The sequence below is a fragment of the Pleurodeles waltl genome, chromosome 4_2, assembly GCF_031143425.1.
Source record: "Pleurodeles waltl isolate 20211129_DDA chromosome 4_2, aPleWal1.hap1.20221129, whole genome shotgun sequence".
Taxonomy (NCBI): Eukaryota; Metazoa; Chordata; class Amphibia; order Caudata; family Salamandridae; genus Pleurodeles; species Pleurodeles waltl.
This window is the reverse complement of record NC_090443.1, coordinates 860337190-860357392: the sequence shown is the minus strand read 5'-3', so window position 1 is coordinate 860357392 and position 20203 is coordinate 860337190.

The window sequence follows — 20203 nt, the reverse complement described above, 5'->3', positions numbered from 1 at the left end:
CACAACAGGAAACGCCCCAAAGCGCAACGTGGACACAACCAAATTTTTGAAGGAAAACAGAGGTGTTTTTTGCAAAGTGCCTACCTGTAGATTTTGGCCTGTAGCTCAGCCGCCACCTAGGGAAACCTACCAAACCTGTGCATTTCTGTAAACTAGAGACCTAGGGGAATCCAAGATGGGGTGACTTGTGTGGCTGGGACCAGGTTCTGTTACCCAGAATCCTTTGCAAACCTCAAAATGTGGCTAAAAAAACACATGTTCCTCACATTTCTGTGGCAGAAAGTTCTGGAATCTGAGAGGAGCCACAAATTTCCTTCCACCCAGCGTTCCCCCACGTCTCCCGATAAAAATGATACCTCACTTGTGTGGGTAGGCCTAGCGCCCGCGACAGGAAACGCCCCAAAGCGCAACGTGGACACATCACAGAAAACAGACCTGTTTTTAGCAAAGTGCCTACCTGTGGATTTTGGCCTGTAGCTCAGCCGCCACCTAGGGAAACCTACCAAACCTGTGCATTTCTGAAAACTAGAGACCTAGGGGAATCCAAGATGGGGTGACTTGTGTGGCTGGGACCAGGTTCTGTTACCCAGAATCCTTTGCAAACCTCAAAATTTGGCTAAAAAAACACATGTTCCTCACATTTCTGTGGCAGAAAGTTCTAGAATCTGAGAGGAGGCACAAATTTCCTTCCACCCAGCGTTCCCCCACATCTCCCGATAAAAATGATACCTCACTTGTGTGGGTAGGCCTAGCGCCCGCGACAGGAAACGTGGACACAGCCAAATTTTTGAAGGAAAACAGAGGTGTTTTTTGCAAAGTGCCTACCTGTAGATTTTGGCCTGTAGCTCAGCCGCCACCTAGGGAAACCTACTAAACCTGTGCATTTCTGAAAACTAGAGACCTGGGGAAATCCAAGATGGGGTGACTTGTGTGGCTGGGACCAGGTTCTGTTACCCAGAATCCTTTGCAAACCTCAAAATTTGGCTAAAAAAACACATGTTCCTCACATTTCTGTGGCAGAAAGTTCTGGAATCTGAGAGGAGCCACAAATTTCCTTCCACCCAGGGTTCCCCCACGTCTCCTGATAAAAATGATACCTCACTTGTGTGGGTAGGCCTAGCGCCCGCGACAGGAAACGCCCCAGAGAGCAACGTGGACACAGCCAAATTTTTGAAGGAAAAGAGAGGTGATTTTTGCAAAGTGCCTACCTGTAGATTTTGGCCTGTAGCTCAGCCGCCACCTAGGGAAACCTACCAAACCTGTGCATTTCTGAAAACTAGAGACCTAGGGGAATCCAAGATGGGGTGACTTGTGTGGCTGGGACCAGGTTCTGTTACCCAGAATCCTTTGCAAACCTCAAAATGTGGCTAAAAAAACACATGTTCCTCACATTTCTGTGGCAGAAAGTTCTGGAATCTGAGAGGAGCCACAAATTTCCTTCCACCCAGCGTTCCCCCACGTCTCCCGATAAAAATGATACCTCACTTGTGTGGGTAGGCCTAGCGCCCGCGACAGGAAACGCCCCAAAGCGCAACGTGGACACATCACAGAAAACAGACCTGTTTTTAGCAAAGTGCCTACCTGTGGATTTTGGCCTGTAGCTCAGCCGCCACCTAGGGAAACCTACCAAACCTGTGCATTTCTGAAAACTAGAGACCTAGGGGAATCCAAGATGGGGTGACTTGTGTGGCTGGGACCAGGTTCTGTTACCCAGAATCCTTGGCAAACCTCAAAATTTGGCTAAAAAAACACATGTTCCTCACATTTCTGTGGCAGAAAGTTCTGGAATCTGAGAGGAGCCACAAATTTCCTTCCACCCAGCGTTCCCCCACGTCTCCCGATAAACATGATACCTCACTTGTGTGGGTAGGCCTAGCGCCCACGACAGGAAACGCCCCAAAGCGCAACGTGGACACAACCAAATTTTTGAAGGAAAACAGAGGTGTTTTTTGCAAAGTGCCTACCTGTAGATTTTGGCCTGTAGCTCAGCCGCCACCTAGGGAAACCTACCAAACCTGTGCATTTCTGAAAACTAGAGACCTGGGGGAATCCAAGGTGGGGTGACTTGTGTGTCTGGGACCAGGTTCTGTTACCCAGAATCCTTTGCAAACCTCAAAATGTGGCTAAAAAAACACATGTTCCTCACATTTCTGTGGCAGAAAGTTCTGGAATCTGAGAGGAGCCACAAATTTCCTTCCACCCAGCGTTCCCCCACGTCTCCCGATAAAAATGATACCTCACTTGTGTGGGTAGGCCTAGCGCCCGGGACAGGAAACGCCCCAAAGCGCAACGTGGACACATCACAGAAAATAGACCTGTTTTTAGCAAAGTGCCTACCTGTGGATTTTGGCCTGTAGCTCAGCCGCCACCTAGGGAAACCTACCAAACCTGTGCATTTCTGAAAACTAGAGACCTAGGGGAATCCAAGATGGGGTGATTTGCGGGGCTGGGACCAGGTTCTGTTACCCAGAATCCTTTGCAAACCTCAAAATTTGGCTAAAAAAACACATGTTCCTCACATTTCTGTGGCAGAAAGTTCTGGAATCTGAGAGGAGCCACAAATTTCCTTCCACCCAGCGTTCCCCCACGTCTCCCGATAAAAATGATACCTCACTTGTGTGGGTAGGCCTAGCGCCCACGACAGGAAACGCCCCAAAGCGCAACGTGGACACAACCAAATTTTTGAAGGAAAACAGAGGTGTTTTTTGCAAAGTGCCTACCTGTAGATTTTGGCCTGTAGCTCAGCCGCCACCTAGGGAAACCTACCAAACCTGTGCATTTCTGAAAACTAGAGACTTAGGGGAATCCAAGATGGGGTGACTTGTGTGGCTGGGACCAGGTTCTGTTACCCAGAATCCTTTGCAAACCTCAAAATGTGGCTAAAAAAACACATGTTCCTCACATTTCTGTGGCAGAAAGTTCTAGAATCTGAGAGGAGCCACAAATTTCCTTCCACCCAGCGTTCCCCCACGTCTCCCGATAAAAATGATACCTCACTTGTGTGGGTAGGCCTAGCGCCCACGACAGGAAACGCCCCAAAGCGCAACGTGGAAACAACCAAATTTTTGAAGGAAAACAGAGGTGTTTTTTGCAAAGTGCCTACCTGTAGATTTTGGCCTGTAGCTTAGCCGCCACCTAGGGAAACCTACCAAACCTATGCATTTCTGAAAACTAGAGATCTGGGGGAATCGAAGATGGGGTGACTTGTGTGTCTGGGACCAGGTTCTGTTACCCAGAATCCTTTGCAAACCTCAAAATGTGGCTAAAAAAACACATGTTCCTCACATTTCTGTGGCAGAAAGTTCTGGAATCTGAGAGGAGCCACAAATTTCCTTCCACCCAGCGTTCCCCAACGTCTCCCGATAAAAATGATACCTCACTTGTGTGGGTAGGCCTAGCGCCCGCGACAGGAAACGCCCCAAAGCGCAACGTGGACACATCACAGAAAATAGACCTGTTTTTAGCAAAGTGCCTACCTGTGGATTTTGGCCTGTAGCTCAGCCGCCACCTAGGGAAACCTAGCAAACCTGTGCATTTCTGAAATCTAGAGACCTAGGGGAATCCAAGATGGGGTGACTTGTATGGCTGGGACCAGGTTCTGTTTCCCAGAATCCTTTGCAAACCTCAAAATTTGGCTAAAAAAACACATGTTCCTCACATTTCTGTGGCAGAAAGTTCTGGAATCTGAGAGGAGCCACAAATTTCCTTCCACCCAGCGTTCCCCCACGTCTCCCGATAAAAATGATACCTCACTTGTGTGTGTAGGCCTAGCGCCCGCGACAGGAAACGCCCCAAAGCGCAACGTGGACACATCACAGAAAACAGACCTGTTTCTAGCAAAGTGCCTACCTGTGGATTTTGGCCTGTAGCTCAGCCGCCACCTAGGGAAACCTACCAAACCTGTGCATTTCTGAAAACTAGAGACCTAGGGGAATCCAAGATGGGGTGACTTGTGTGGCTGGACAGGTTCTGTTACCCAGAATCCTTTGCAAACCTCAAAATTTGGCTAAAAAAAACACATGTTCCTCACATTTCTGTGCAGAAAGTTCTGGAATCTGAGAGGAGCCACAAATTTCCTTCCACCCAGCGTTCCCCCACGTCTCCCGATAAAAATGATACCTCACTTGTGTGGGTAGGCCTAGCACCCGCGACAGGAAACGCCCCAAAGCGCAACGTGGACACATCACAGAAAACAGACCTGTTTTTAGCAAAGTGCCTACCTGTGGATTTTGGCCTGTAGCTCAGCCGCCACCTAGGGAAACCTACCAAACCTGTGCATTTCTGAAAACTAGAGACCTAGGGGAATCCAAGATGGGGTGACTTGTGTGGCTGGGACCAGGTTCTGTTACCCAGAATCCTTTGCAAACCTCAAAATTTGGCAAAAAAAAGACATGTTCCTCACATTTCTGTGCAGAAAGTTCTGGAATCTGAGAGGAGCCACAAATTTCCTTCCACCCAGCGTTCCCCCACGTCTCCCGATAAAAATGATACCTCACTTGTGTGGGTAGGCCTAGCGCCCACAACAGGAAACGCCCCAAAGCGCAACGTGGACACAACCAAATTTTGAAGGAAAACAGAGGTGTTTTTTGCAAAGTTGCCTACCTGTAGATTTTGGCCTGTAGCTCAGCCGCCACCTAGGGAAACCTACCAAACCTGTCCATTTCTGAAAACTAGAGACCTAGGGGAATCCAAGATGGGGGTGACTTGTGTGGCTGGGACCAGGTTCTGTTACCCAGAATCCTTTGCAAACCTCAAAATGTGGCTAAAAAAACACATGTTCCTCACATTTCTGTGGCAGAAAGTTCTGGAATCTGAGAGGAGCCACAAATTTTCCTTCCACCCAGCGTTCCCCCACGTCTCCCGATAAAAATGATACCTCACTTGTGTGGGTAGGCCTAGCGCCCGCGACAGGAAACGCCCCAAAGTGCAACGTGGGACACATCACAGAAAACAGACCTGTTTTTAGCAAAGTGCCTACCTGTGGATTTTGGCCTGTAGCTCAGCCGCCACCTAGGGAAACCTACCAAACCTGTGCATTTCTGAAAACTAGAGACCTAGTTGAATCCAAGATGGGGTGACTTGTGTGGCTGGGACCAGGTTCTGTTACCCAGAATCCTTTGCAAACCTCAAAATGTGGCTATAAAAACACATGTTCCTCACATTTCTGTGGCAGAAAGTTCTGGAATCTGAAAGGAGCCACAAATTTCCTTCCACCCAGCGTTCCCCCACGTCTCCCGATAAAAATGATACCTCACTTGTGTGGGTAGGCCTAGCGCCCGCGACAGGAAACGCCCCAAAAGCGCACGCGTGGGACACATCACAGAAAATAGACCTGTTTTTAGCAAAGTGCCTACCTGTGGATTTGGCCTGTAGCTCAGCCGCCACCTAGGGAAACCTAGTAAACCTGTGCATTTCTGAAAACTAGAGACCTAGGGGAATCCAAGATGGGGTGACTTTGTATGGCTGGGACCAGGTTCTGTTTCCCAGAATCCTTTGCAAACCTCAAAATTTGGCTAAAAAAACACATGTTCCTCACATTTCTGTGGCAGAAAGTTCTGGAATCTGAGAGGAGCCACAAATTTCCTTCCACCAGCGTTCCCCCACGTCTCCCGATAAAATGATACCTCACTTGTGTGGGTAGGCCTAGCGCCCACGACACGAAACGCCCCAAAGCGCAACGTGGACACAACCAAATTTTTGAAGGAAAACAGAGGTGTTTTTTGCAAAGTGCCTACCTGTAGATTTTGGCCTGTAGCTCAGCCGCCACCTAGGGAAACCTACCAAACCTGTGCATTTCTGAAAACTAGAGACCTAGGGGAATCCAAGATGGGGGTGACTTGTGTGGCTGGGACCAGGTTCTGTTACCCAGAATCCTTTGCAAACCTCAAAATGTGGCTAAAAAAAACACATGTTCCTCACATTTCTGTGGCAGAAAGTTCTGGAATCTGAGAGGAGCCACAAATTTCCTTCCACCCAGCGTTCCCCCACGTCTCCCGATAAAAATGATACCTCACTTGTGTGGGTAGGCCTAGCGCCCGCGACAGGAAACGCCCCAAAGCGCAACGTGGACACATCACAGAAAACAGACCTGTTTTTAGCAAAGTGCCTACCTGTGGATTTTGGCCTGTAGCTCAGCCGCCACCTAGGGAAATCTACCAAACCTGTGCATTTCTGAAAACTAGAGACCTAGGGGAATCCAAGATGGGGTGACTTGTGTGGCTGGGACCAGGTTCTGTTACCCAGAATCCTTTGCAAACCTCAAAATTTGGCAAAAAAAAGACATGTTCCTCACATTTCTGTGGCAGAAAGTTCTGGAATCTGAGAGGAGCCACAAATTTCCTTCCACCCAGCGTTCCCCCATGTCTCCCGATAAAAATGATACCTCACTTGTGTGGGTAGGCCTAGCGCCCACAACAGGAAACGCCCCAAAGCGCAACGTGGACACAACCAAATTTTTGAAGGAAAACAGAGGTGTTTTTTGCAAAGTGCCTACCTGTAGATTTTGGCCTGTAGCTCAGCCGCCACCTAGGGAAACCTACCAAACCTGTGCATTTCTGAAAACTAGAGACCTAGGGGAATCCAAGATGGGGTGACTTGTGTGGCTGGGACCAGGTTCTGTTACCCAGAATCCTTTGCAAACCTCAAAATGTAGCTAAAAAAACACATGTTCCTCACATTTCTGTGGCAGAAAGTTCTGGAATCTGAGAGGAGCCACAAATTTCCTTCCACCCAGCGTTCCCCCACGTCTCCCGATAAAAATGATACCTCACTTGTGTGGGTAGGCCTAGCGCCCGCGACAGGAAACGCCCCAAAGCGCAACGTGGACACATCACAGAAAACAGACCTGTTTTTAGCAAAGTGCCTACCTGTGGATTTTGGCCTGTAGCTCAGCCGCCACCTAGGGAAACCTACCAAACCTGGGCATTTCTGAAAACTAGAGACCTAGGGGAATCAAAGATGGGGTGACTTGTGTGGCTGGGACCAGGTTCTGTTACCCAGAATCCTTTGCAAACCTCAAAATTTGGCTAAAAAAACACATGTTCCTCACATTTCTGTGGCAGAAAGTTCTGGAATCTGAGAGGAGCCACAAATTTCCTTCCACCCAGCGTTCCCCCACGTCACCCGATAAAAATGATACCTCACTTGTGTGGGTGGGCCTAGCGCCCACGACAGGAAACGCCCCAAAGTGCAACGTGGACACAACCAAATTTTTGAAGGAAAACAGAGGTGTTTTTTGCAAAGTGCCTACCTGTAGATTTTGGCCTGTAGCTCAGCCGCCACCTAGGGAAACCTACCAAACCTGTGCATTTCTGAAAACTAGAGACCTAGGGGAATCCAAGATGGGGTGACTTGTGTGGCTGGGACCAGGTTCTGTTACCCAGAATCCTTTGCAAACCTCAAAATTTGGCTAAAAAAACACATGTTCCTCACATTTCTGTAGCAGAAAGTTCTGGAATCTGAGAGGAGCCACAAATTTCCTTCCACCCAGCGTTCTCCCACGTCTCCCGATAAAAATGATACCTCACTTGTGTGGGTAGGCCTAGCGCTCGTGACAGGAAATGGCCCAAAACACAACGTGGACACATCACATTTTTTCATAGAAAACAGTGCCTACTTGTGGATTTTGGCCTCTAGATCAGCCGGCACCTGGGGAAACCTAGCAAACCAGCACATTTTTTAAAACTAGAGACCGAGGGGAATCCAAGATGGGGTGATTTGCGGGGCTCTGACCAGGTTCTGTTACCCAGAATCCTTTGCAAACATCAAAATCTGGCCAAAAAACACTTTTTCCTCTCATTTCGGTGACAGAAAGTTCTGGAATCTGAGAGGAGCCACAAATTTCCTTCCACCCAGCGTTCCCCTAAGTCTCTCCATAAAAATGGTACCTCACTTGTGTGGGTAGGCCTAGCGCCCACGAAAGGAAATGGCCCAAAACACAACGTGGACACAACATATTTTTTCACAGAAAACAGAGGTGTTTTTTGCAAAGTGCCTACATGTGGATTTTGGCCTCTAGCTCAGCCGGCCCCAGGGGGGGCAGAAATGGCCTAAAATAAATTTGCCCCCCGAACACCCCCCCTGTTCCCCCCCCGGAGCGACCCTTGCCTACGGGGTTGCTCCCCCTGCGTGACATTGGCGCCAAAAAACAAATCCCCGGTGCCTAGTGGTTTCTGCCCCCTTGGGGCAGATTGACCTAAAATCGACCAATCTGCCCCAAGGGGGGCAGAAATGGTCTAAACACAATTTGCCCTCCAGGGGAGCGACCCTTGCCTGATGGGTCGCTCCCCATCTCTAAAAAAAAACCAAACAAACAAAAAAAAAAACACAAAAAAAAAATTTGCTCTGGTAAGAAGAGGTTTCTGCCCCCCCTGGGGGCAGATCGCCCTAATAATAGGCCGATCTGCCCCCAGGGGGGGCAGAAATGGCCTAAAATAAATTTGCCCCCCGAACACCCCCCGTTCCCCCCCCCCCCGGAGCGACCCTTGCCTACGGGGTCGCTCCCCCTGCGTGACATTGGCGCCAAAAAACAAATCCCCGGTGCCTAGTGGTTTCTGCCCCCTTGGGGCAGATTGACCTAAAATCGACCAATCTGCCCCCAAGGGGGCTAGAAATGGTCTAAACACAATTTGCCCCCCAGGGGAGCGACCCTTGCCTGATGGGTCGCTCCCCATCTCTAAAAAAAAAACAAAAAAACAAAAAAAAAACACACAAAAAAAATTTGCTCTGCCAACAAGAGGTTTCTGCCCCCCCTGGGGGCAAATTGGCCTAATAATAGGCCGATCTGCCCCCAGGGGGGGCAGAAATGGCCTAAAATAAATTTGCCCCCTGAACCCCCCCCCCCCCCCCGGAGCGACCATTGCCTACGGGGTCGCTCCCCCTGCGTGACATTGGCGCCAAAAAACAAATCCCGGTGCCTAGTGGTTTCAGCCCCCTTGGGGCAGATTGACCTAAAATCGACCAATGTGCCCCCAAGGGGGGCAGCAATGGTCTAAACACAGTTTGCTCCCCAGGGGAGCGACCCTTGTCTGATGGGTCGCTCCCCATCTCTAAAAAAACAAACAAACTAAAAAAAAAACACAATTTTTTTTTTGCCCTGGCAACAAGAGGTTTCTGCCCCCCCTGGGGGCAGAAATGGCCTAAAATAAATTTGCCCCCCGAACCCCCCCCCGTTACCTCCCCCCGGAGCGACCCTTGCCTACGGGGTCGCTCCCCCTGCGTGACATTGGCGCCAAAAAACAAATCCCCGATGCCTAGTGGTTTCTGCCCCCTTGGGGCAGATTGACCTAAAATCGACCAATCTGCCCCCAAGGGGGGCAGAAATGGTCTAAACACAATTTGCCCCCCAGGGGAGCGACCCTTGCCTGATGGGTCGCTCCCCATCTCTAAAAAAAAACAAACAAACAAAAAAAAAACACAAAAAAAAAATTGGCTCTGGCAACAAGAGGTTTCTGCCCTCCCTGGGGGCAGAAATGGCCTAAAATAAATTTGCCCCCTGAACCCCCCCCCCCCGGAGCGACCATTGCCTACGGGGTCGCTCCCCCTGCGTGACATTGGCGCCAAAAAACAAATCCCGGTGCCTAGTGGTTTCTGCCCCCTTGGGGCAGATTGACCTAAAATCAACCAATCTGCCCCCAAGGGGGGCAGAAATGGTCTAAACACAGTTTGCCCCCCAGGGGAGCGACCCTTGTCTGATGGGTCGCTCCCCATCTCTAAAAAAACAAACAAACAAAAAAAAAAAAAAAGAATTGCCCTGGCGCCTACAGGTTTCTGCCCCCCCCGGGGGCAGATCGGCCTAATAATAGGCCGATCTGCCCCCAGGGGGGGCAGAAATGGCCTAAAATAAATTTGCCCCCGAACACCCACCCCCCCCCACCCCCCGGAGCGACCCTTGCCTACGGGGTCGCTCCCCTTGCGTGACATTGGCGACAAAAAACAAATCCCCGGTGCCTAGTGGTTTCTGCCCCCTTGGGGCAGATTGACCTAAAATCGACCAATCTGCCCCCAAGGGTGGCAGAAATGGTCTAAATACAATTTGCCCCCCAGGGGAGCGACCCTTGCCTGATGGGTCGCTGCCCATCTCTAAAAAAAAAAAAAAAAACCAAAAAAAAAACAAAAAAAAAAAAATTGCCCTGGTGCCTAGAGGTTTCTGCCCCCCCTGGGGGTAGATCGGCCTAATACCAATAGGGCGATCTGCCCCCAGGGGGGGCAGAGATGGCCTAAAATAATTTTGCCCTCCCCCACCCCCCCGGGGAGCGACCCTTGACTACAAGGTCGCTCCCCTTGTGTGACGGCGCAAAAAAAAGATCCCTGGTGCCTAGTGGTTTCTGCCCCCCTTGGGGGCAGATTGACCTAAAATCGGCCGATCTGCCCCCAAAGCGGGCAGAAATGGCCTAAATACATTTTGCCCCTCCAGGGGAGCGACCCTTGTCCAAGGGGGTCGCTCCCCATCTGTAAAACAGAAAAACAAAAAAATCCCTGGTGCCTAGTGGTTTCTGCCCCCCTTGGGGGCAGATCAGCCGAATCAAAATAGGCTGATCTACCCCCCCCCCAGGGGGCAGAAATGGCCTAAAATAATCCCCCCCCCAGGGAGCGACCCTTGCCTAAGGGGTCGCTCCCCTTGCGTGAAATTCACGCAAAAAAAAAACTCCCTGGTGTCTAATGGTTTCTGCCCCCCTTGGGGGCAGATTGGCCTCATCAAAATAGGCCAATCTGCCCCCAAGGGGGGCAGAAATGGCCTAAATATAATTTCCCCCCTAGGTGAGCGACCCTTGCCTAAGGGGTCGCTCCCCACCTAAAAAAAAAAGAAAACATAACAAAAAGAAAAAAAAAAAAAAAGATCCCTGGTGCCTAGAGGTTTCTGCCCCCCCTGGGGGCAGATCGGCCTAATAATAGGCCGATCTGTCCCCAGGGGGGGCAGAAAAGGCCTTCCCAAAAAAATGCCCCCCCTGGGAGCGACCCTTGCCAAAGGGGTCGCTCCCGTTGCGTGAAATTCGCGCGCAAAAACAAACTCCCTGGTGTCTAATGGTTTCTGCCCCCCTTGGGGGCAGATTGGCCTCATCAAAATAGGCCAATCTGCCCCCAAGGGGGGCAGAAATGGCCTAAATATATATTGCCCCGTAGGGGAGCGACCCTTGCCTAAGGGATAGCTCCCCACCTAAAAAAAAAAGAAATCATCACAAAAAAAAAAAAAAAAAAAGGTCCCTGGTGCCTAGAGGATTCTGCCCCCAGGGGGGGCAGAAAAGGCCTTCCTAAAAAAATGCCCCCCCGGGAGCGACCCTTGCCCAAGGGGTCGCTCCCTTTTGCCAATTTCACTGAAAAAAAAAAAATCCCTGGTGTCTTTTGGGGTTTCAAAAGCCGGATTGCAAGCAATCCGGCTTTTGAAACCTGTGAGAGACTTCAAAGGGAAGGAAATACATTTCCTTCCCTTTGAAGCCTCTCAGGGCCTCCCCCATGGGATTGAAAAAGAAATGCAAAAGCATTTCTTTTTCAATCGCGCTGGAAGCTCTGCTTCCAGCGCGATGGGGGAGACCCTGTGACTAATCAGCGCGCACTCGCGCGCTGACGTCACAGGGGGGCTTGGGGGGCTCGGGGGTGGACTTGGGGGGGTGGGGGGGAACCCCACAGAGGGAGCGCTAGCGCCCCCTCTGGGCTCTGTGCACAGGACGTAATGGTTACGTCCTGGGCACAGCAGCACTGTGCCTCAGGACGTAACCATTACGTCCTGGGCACAGAAGGGGTTAAAGGTGTTTTCCTTTTTCTATGTGTGATGGGGAATGCACCACACATAGAAAAAGGAAGTAGTGAGGAGAAATAAAAATATTTCTCCTCGCTATGCCTGGGTCTTGAAGGCATGACCATTTTCGCGCTATCCAAGCTTTACTGTTCTTAGAGTATCTGGGACTGTGTCAAAATCCAAGGGTGTATGCATGGGAACCCCCATGCTGTATCTATTGAAGACCAAACTGATGCAAAGTAATACAAGGAAGCACTATGTGTTGCATTACTTTGTATTTACTTGACCACACAAATCTCAGATACGAACTTGCATTGACTTGCGATGACTTGCGTCACACAAAGAGAAAACAAGTCCTTGGTGAATCTGAGCCGGAATTTCTTCCCTCCTTCACAGGTGTTAAAAGGGGCAGAAATTTTACTAGTGAAATCCAACTTCTGCTGACTTTTTAGGCCTACGTGCAGGGCTCAAAATCCCCATTACATCTGTGCAAGCATTTGCTCTCCCAGTCTCATTTTACCTTTTACATGGGGGATAGAAATCTTCTGTATTTCTGTGGAATTTAGAACACCACGCTGTATTGATATCATGGACTTGTTAGCTTCAAGTACATTTAAACTACAGGATACTTCATGACATAAATTTCTGAGTGAACTGTTCCAAGCACAATATGGTTACTTTAGTTTTTTATTGCCACACCCAAAACAATGGTTTGTATTTACAGGAGCCAGGCACAAGGGATTTAATATTCCTGCGTCCAAAACATCAGGAAAGTAGAAAAGATGATAACATTCTTCAACTGTCAGACCACATAGCTGGTGGCGGTTATATGTCGGAACCACGAGTGCTTCAAGCACCCATGGCTCAACAACGAGGTCGGAACAACAACCTCGTTCTTATCACTAATGCCTTTACCACGAATGCGTTTACAATGATTTTCCGTTGTAAACACATTCCTGGTAAAGGCATTAATGATCAGCATGCACGGTTCCAGCAAGCTTCCCCTGTCACCCTCTCACCCCCAAAAATTACTGTGACCCCCCCATCCCCACAACTACCCCAACTCCCACCCCCAAAATTACCACAACCCCAACCTCCTCCCCTAAAACCAAAACACCCCAACCCCCAACCCACCCCTTAAACCTAAACCCTGACCCCCCTCCACAAACCCTAATTACCCCAGCCCCCTACCCCAAAAACTAAAAATACCCTGAGTCCTCACCCCCACCCCTAAAACCTAAACACCCCAACCCCCTAACCCACCCCTTAAACCTGAACCCTGACCCCCCTTCGCCAAACCCTAATTACCCCCAGCACCCCACCCCCCAAAAAACAAAACAGCCCCAGTCCCAGCACAACTTACCTCCTCCTTCACCGCATCAACTCCGACTCCCTTCTTCTGTACCTTAACCACGCATATACGTGGTTCAGACATGCATGGTTAAGGTACCAAAACCAGGAAGTCGTGGAAAACGAAAGCGTTGTTTCGCTTTCGTTTTTCACGACTTTGTGGTTTCGGAGTCGTTGTTTCGGGTGTTTCCCCTGGTGGCTCCTAGTTACAAAAACTGGCTGACCAGTGAAAAGCACCTGTTACCTGATACTCACACCCTTCCTGCAGTGGGTCCTCACGTAATTCAATCCATCTCACCACAAATCCTGACAGGCTCATTACGGACTGTCACTAACAATTCTGTCCTGTCCAGTTTACCCACACACATGCAAAGCTGGGCAGATACAAATAGTCATTTTTGAATATTGAATCAATTTGGCCTGAATCCGGGGTGAGACTGTTGGCAAGGAGTGGTTCACACAGATTCCAAAGGCAATCTGACATGGCTAGCAGACATGGTCATGGGGTAGCTACAATGGTGGATGTGGTGAGCTGGAATGTTGGGGCACGCATTCCTTACGGGGACATGAGTTTGCTGTTAAGAAAGAGCAAAGTTACTCTCAAGTTCTAAGGCATAAAACATATAGCATAAAACATGCGTGTTGACCTAGCAGGTCACCATGAACCCAAAGGGCCCTCAACATAAACTGGCTGAATGGCGGTCACCAATTAAGATGAGCCTGAGCTGTCCCTAATCTATATGTGTCCTCGAATTTGCTTTGTAACTGTCAAGTTCCATAATGCTCTCTGTTAATTTCGAATTGCAATTAAAGACCTCACCATCAATAGGTACCTGCTTGCCAGAAACAATATTTTTTTGCTGTAGGGGGAGAGTGTGGTTTGTCTCATTTCACTGTTACAGGCCTCTGAAAGAAAGCATAATCTAAAATCAATGTTTAATTAATTCTAATGTGCAGAGGGCTACCCAGATATTCTAATAAGACTCTGGGCCTGATTACGACATTGGCGTAGGGGATACTCCGTCACAAACGTGACGGATATCCCGCCCGCCATTTTACAAGTTCCATAGGATAAAATGGAACTTGTAATATGGCGGGCGGGATATCCGTCACGTTTGTGACAGTGTATGCCATCTGCCTAGGTCGTAATCAGGCCCTCTGTATTGGGCCACTGCTTTTTCACAAGGGCTTATTTTCGTAAACAAACATCTATCATTTTCATTCCTTGTTGGTGCCCCTTGCACACTCCATGTCTTCACCAGTCTGCACCATAGACCTCAGTTCACCAAAATGCTGGGGGGGAGGGGTTAGCGGAGTGAGAGCACATGCAATTTCATCTTTACTTTCAATCACACACACATGCTTACACACATTCACTCATACACACACTCTTTTTTACATTTTTACATAAGCTCACTCTCCATGCACACAACATACATTTAAATGTGTTTTTTGCTTACCTCAGCTTCCAAGGAGGGTCATTGTAATATGTGACTACTTTATATTTATTGCTTAACTGTGTACTTATTAGTGTGGTGGGACTTGTTCATTGTTACACGCATTCCCTCTATGGCTCCTTGTCGTTTTCTACTTTAGAGCTTTAGTATTTATGAATTTTAAATTCCATGTGACATCGGTGCCTTCGGGTTCCGGAGCCTAGTGTGAAGGCAGTTGGAGGTTGGCTCAGGACCTGTGAGGGTGTCGATGTCTGTTGTGGATCCAACTAATAAACCACAACTAAATAACTTACACTGGAGTGTGAGTGGAATCTCTTGCTTCTATTACTGCCTCTGCATACTACATTTTTGGTACCAGGAGTGGGGTAGACTTTCTTTGTTTGGATCCACCGACCTACCGGATGTGTACTCATCGGCGATTTCCTGTGTTCCTGACTCAGGGAAAATTTCGACATCTTACTCGCCTCGTCCGCTTCATGTTTTGATAAGGTGAGCCTTCTTTGGAGAACTGAAAACGGCATAGCGCGCGAGCGTTGTTCTTATCTCGGCGCGCGTGGCATTCTGTGCGCGAGTCTAGCGCATTTCAAAAGAGGAAAGAAGAAAGAGGAAGTGCGCAAGCGCGATTAAGCCGCGCTGCTCAGCAATGACGGCGTGCGCTCGTGCACAACGACGGCGTGCACTCGTGCGCACTCATTCATAAAAAACACTCTCAATGTGAGACGTGTGCGAGCGAGCGCGCCACGCCCATTTTTTTGCCGCTCGAGTTGCCCAGCAACCAGATCACGCTATTCTCCGGAGACGCTTTGTTTCTGTATTTCCTGCATTTGAAAACGTCTGTTTGGCCGACAGCTCTGTGTTTACGGATTAGGACAAATTTGGTTGCAGCTTTTACAGACTACCACTAGGAAGTGCCACTTACATTGAGAATGGAACATTTATAACAAATGAAACGCTCATAACGATATAAAAAAGTATTAAAAAAAAAAAAAAAATCTTATACATATTCTTCTAATGTGATTGAAATACATTTGAAGGTTCGTACATTTTATTTATTTATTTTATTCTACAAATTAAGCGTTCTTATTTCCAAAAACATGTCAACAAGCCAACTGGTAGTGCAACCACCTCCTTTCCTGCAAAAAGCTGGGAAGCCGGAAATAAAGTGGAATGAGTGGCTTAGAATTTTTGAAAATTATCTATCGGCGATAGATGCTATGAGATATCCACCAGTTAGAAAACTGGCTCTTCTTTTTAACCATCTTGGAACTGCTGGTCAACGTGTGTTTGACAACTTGCCAACTATTCCGCCACCCGTGGGCGAGGACATAATTTGGGACGTCTACATTGAAGGAAAAGAGAGACTCAAAAAACAATATTCAGATGACTCAAATGTTCTACTTGAGAGGTTTAACTTTGCTATGTGCAGACAATCTGCTGACGAGTCGGTTGATGAATACTTGGCTAATTTACGGGTGCTTCAGCAAGGTGTGATTTTGGCAACATAGTAGATACATATTTGAGAGACCAATTTGTTTTTTATTGCCATTCAAAGAAGATACAAGAACGTCTTTTGGCTTGTCGCAACCCATCTTTAGATGAAGTGATGGATTTAGCGAAGGCCATCGAGAGATCTATTCTTACTTCTAGAGTTGTGAGTGGACAGGGAGCAGTGTGTGTGCCAAATGAATTAATGAATGTTGGACAGATAAGTGAAGAACTAGGAGTAAATTATGTTAAAGAAAGATCGTTTAAACAAAAGAAAGTTCTCTCTCAAACAGTTAGGTTTTGTTACTGTTGTGGTTCCCACAATCACATTGGCAACAACCCTACCTGTCCTGCAACTGGAAAAAAATGTTTGAAGTGCCAGAAAATAGGCCACTTTCAAACAGTCTGTAGACAGGCAAGCTCTAATGTTAATTCTGGGAACAAGGTGAGAATCAGTAATGTGTACACACCTGACTCTGACGAATTAGCCCCTTGTTCAGGCAGTCTTTCCAACATGGTTCTCACAGTCAATCTTCCAAGTGATAATGTAGAAAATTGTAACATGGGACATGTCATGGGTCCTTTTTGTGAAGCTGTAAAAGACTCTAAGGCTGTGCTGGTTATGGCTGATTCTGGAGCACCAGTTACTATTTTAGGTGATAAAACTTTCTTTCATTTGTGGGAAGGTAAACAAAAATTGGAATCTGCAGACATTACACCTAAAGCGTTTGGGGATCAAGACATTGATTTGCTAGGATTTTTCCATGCTTCTTTGGAGATTTTAGGAAGAACAGTGTTTACAAAAATGTATGTAGCTCTAAAGGGGAGAAACATTGTGGGGTGGAAAGACCTAGGACTGTTGGGAATTATATTATGCCCTGGTCAAGAGAATCCCATTATCTTAAGTCAGAGGCCTCTCCACAGTGATGGTAATTCGGTTTTACATATCACACCCAACAAAGGAGTTCCCGAACACTTTACTTTGAAGTTTCCAGATATCTTTGCTGATAAAGTGGGTACAGTTAAGGGGTTTGAACACACCATTAGACTCAAAGATGGAGCCATCCCCGTTTCACATAAAGTTAGACCTGTTCCTTTATCTATCAGAGATCAACTTAAAGCTTTGCTTGATAAATTAGTTTCTTACAATATAATTGCCCCTACTAATGCCTCTGAATGGGTTTCTCCTATTGTGGTTACAAAAAGAAAGAATGGTGACCTTAGGCTATGTGTTGATTTGAGATCACTTAATAAGAACATTCTGGTAGATTGCCATCCTCTACCCCACATACAAGAACTTATAACCACTTTGGGTAATTCTAAATTCTTTTCTACCATAGACTTGCATTCAGCTTACCATCAAATTCCCCTTAGTGAAGAATCTCAGGAATTGACTACGTTCATTACACCTTATGGAGCTTTTAAGTTCCTCAGATTACCTTTTGGCCTAGCTTCAGCTGCTAGCGTATTTCAGAAAATGATGGATACATTGCTTGGTCAAATCAAAGATGTTTGTGCATTCCAGGACAATATTTTAATACACACTGAAACCATTGAAAAGCACGAAGAAGTTTTAGATAAAGTGTTTAGCATCCTTCAAAGTTGTGGCCTGACTATCAAAACTGAGAAATGTAAATTCTTGGCTGAAAGTGTGGACTTTCTTGGCCATTCTATTTCAGCTGAGGGCATCAAACCCAAAATGTGTAATTTGGAAGCCATAAAGAAGGCTCCTCCTCCGTCCAACAAAGATGAACTACGTTCCTTTCTTGGACTCTGTGAGTATTATTCGAGGTTTGTGTCTGGTTTTGCCTTATTAGTACAACCCCTTAGATCACTGTTAAAGAAGGGAAGCAAATATGTTTGGGACAAACAGTTAGATGATTCCTTTGAGCACATCAAACAAGTGGTGTTGTCTGCACCCACATTGAAATCTTTCATCCCCACTGCCACGTCATTTATCACAGCGGATGCTAGTCTCAAAGGACTAGGAGCGGTGTTTGGACAATGGCTTAACGGCCAGAAACATACAGTTGCATTCGCTTCCAGGACACTTTCTCATGCTGAAAGCAACTACAGCACTATTAAAAGGGAAGCCCTGGCTTGTGTCTGGGCTGTCCAAAAGTTTAGAACATACATATGGGGAACCCATTTTGAGATTTACACCAATCACAAACCACTAGTGTATTTAATGAGTGGTAATGGTCTTGGTAAAGCCTCTGCCCGACTTGTAAGATTGCTCTCCAAATTACAACAGTATAACCTTGAGGTGAAGTGTGTTCAAGGTGGGAAAAATATTAGAGCAGATTGTTTATCCAGACTACCCCTTCCACACTCTACTGATTCAAATGACGACCAAGACACAGAATGTGTAGTGGGTGCTTTAGATCTTGTCTCTGCATCTGATGGTTTGTTTACACAGGAAGAATGGAAATTAGCCATGTCTAATGGCACCTTACTATCTCAGGTTTTACATTACATTAGACATGGTTGGCCTAATAATAAAAAATACTGTGGTGAAATGAACACATACAAACAGATAGCCATGGAATTATCTTGTGAAAATGGATTCTGTATGAGAGGTTCTGTCTGTGTTCCACCTAGTGCAGTGGTTCCCAATCTGTGCGCCACGGCTCCCTGGTGCGTCTTAACTAGCCAGGGGCGCCACACACAGTCTGAGAACCACTGCATTAGTCCAAATATAGCGAGGAGCCAGCTGCAAAGTTCAAATAATAATTACTTAGGCATGGTTTTCATCCTGTTTGTTGGTAATTGCTTAACAATTTCTGCCATCAAGTTGCATTCTTCACAGTGAAAGAACTTTGCAAAGTATTCACCTGGATTAATGAAATGCTTTTTTTTCTAGGGCCCTAGTCACCTTTTGATGTTTATGCTTTGTTCTGCACAGCAGAAGTTCACATTAACGCTATACTAGCTCAGTAAACATGATATGTCTCAAACTGATAAGAAAATAAAGTATTGTTTTTATATATTTTGCTACTCAGCAGTAATACCTCACTTTCTAGCTTTACCAAAGAATGTCACTAACACACGTCTCTCTAGATTTCCTAGCCCTGCATGAAAGGTGTGAGAGCGAAGGCTATGGGGCGTGGGGTCAGACAGGCAAGTGATCTCCTCTCTGGGACATCGAAATCTTCATGGTGCATGGCAGCAGGGAGGCTTCTCCTTCACCTACTCACTCATCCAAAGGGTCACGGGTGGATTACTGTAGTGTTTCACACAGACTCTTTATTTACTAAGTGAAATAGAAAACAGTTGCAACAAAGCACACGCATTACAGTGAAATGTCTCAATGCAAAGTAATGTCATTTAGAGGCAGTAGCAGTTGTACTCTACAATTATATTTGTGAATTTCTTAAAATAATTATTTGTACTCTGTAAGACAGCTGCAGGTGTAATCTGTCTTCACTGAAGACATCTCCATTTACTGCTGGATGGATGTGTTCGGTGACAGTCAACGGAAATTCTTTAAAGTTCATCATTCTGTCGGTCTACCTAACACTAATCTCTGAAGCCATCAACAGTGATGGCATGCTATAATAACATTAAAACTAAATCTGATATACCCTCCTTCTTGAATGTAAAAGGAAGGCACAATGTCATTGTAAGTATAATCCTTATAAAGGGCAGGTGAATGTCTTTTCAACCTTCAATGCAATAATAAAATAGCCAGAGAAAGCCTTTTTAACTGGTGATGATTTCCTTTAGCATCATATACACATCACACAAATACTAATGGCCATAATCTTAATGGACAGTGTTATGTTATGCAACAGTGGTGGCAAAACAGAAAAGAAAATAGTGGCAGAAAGTGGCTTAAAAAATCTTCAAAGTGCAAGAAAAGACTGGCTGTTCGAATCAATTATTTTTTCATTATTCACTACAGAAACGCAACACAACAGAATATGTTTTGATACAACAGTAGTAACAGTGGGTGGTGGTGGCAGTTATTTAAAATGGGGTGGCCTCCTGCAAATTGCATACTCTGCAGTGCACCAAAAGCATTTTTTAAAACAAAAAATAGTTTTAAACAATTCCATATGGCATGTAGACCCCAGTGCTGAAGATTATTGTTTCTGACTCAGCCAATAATAGTGTTCTATTAAACAACTGTTACCTTTTTATTTGGTTATATCTATAATTACAATACCTTCATCGG